This window comes from Procambarus clarkii, chromosome 20 (genome assembly GCF_040958095.1).
Source record: "Procambarus clarkii isolate CNS0578487 chromosome 20, FALCON_Pclarkii_2.0, whole genome shotgun sequence".
NCBI lineage: Eukaryota > Metazoa > Arthropoda > Malacostraca > Decapoda > Cambaridae > Procambarus > Procambarus clarkii.
In genome coordinates, this window is record NC_091169.1 from 23513469 (window position 1) to 23514384 (window position 916).

The following is a 916-nucleotide window of genomic DNA, read 5'->3' on the forward strand; positions in this document are numbered from 1 at the left end:
CACGGTTGTCATGGTAACTGAGGGGTCATGGCTTATCAAATATTTCGTTATAGTTAGATTACAACTTACATGAGAATGAGGGGATAGACAAGGCTAGTAGGACAAGATGATATAGCTGGAAGTGCAAATAAATAGAAGAAACGCAAAGAAGTATTATTATCTTAATTTGCTTTGTTGGGGTGAGCGCCCTTATACATGCACAAGCCCTGTGGTGTACTGGTAAGTGCCCTTATACCCCCCATCCCGTGGTGTAGTAGTGAGCGCCCTTATACCCATTCCTATGGTGTAACAGTGAGTGCCCTTATACCTATTCCAGTGGCGTAGTGGTGACAGCCCTTATACCCATTTGCCCTGTGATGAGCAAGCACCCTTATACCCATTCGCCCTGTGGTGGAATCCCTTATACCCACTCGCCCTGTGGTGGAATCTCCACAGGTGTTTGCTTTTGGCGTATCTCGGCCTCTCGCAGTTGTGATGATGGAGTAGGAGGGGCAGGCAATCGAACCTGGATGTCCTATTTCTTCTCCCTTCACTGCTCTCATGTGTGTTTCCTACTTGGCCTGTAGAGTGGTGGTGGTGACTGTCCTTATACCCATTGGCTCTTTAGTGCAATGGTGAGCGCCCTGATACCCAACCCCCTCTCTGGGCGCAGTGGCGAACGCCTTTATACCCACTCACCATATGGTATCCTGGTTGAGTACCGTCATACCCATTACAGTGTAGGAGTCAGCGCCCTTATATAAACTTCAAGGGAGAGGGGGGTGCAATTTGGAGAGGCCTTATACCCACTCAGCGAGGTGTAGTAAGCACCTAATACCCACCACTCCACCTGTGAGCGCCCTTATACTCACTCGCTCTGTGATGTAGTGGCTTATAAATATGTATTCACCATCTAGGATGAAGGTAAACCAGTGGA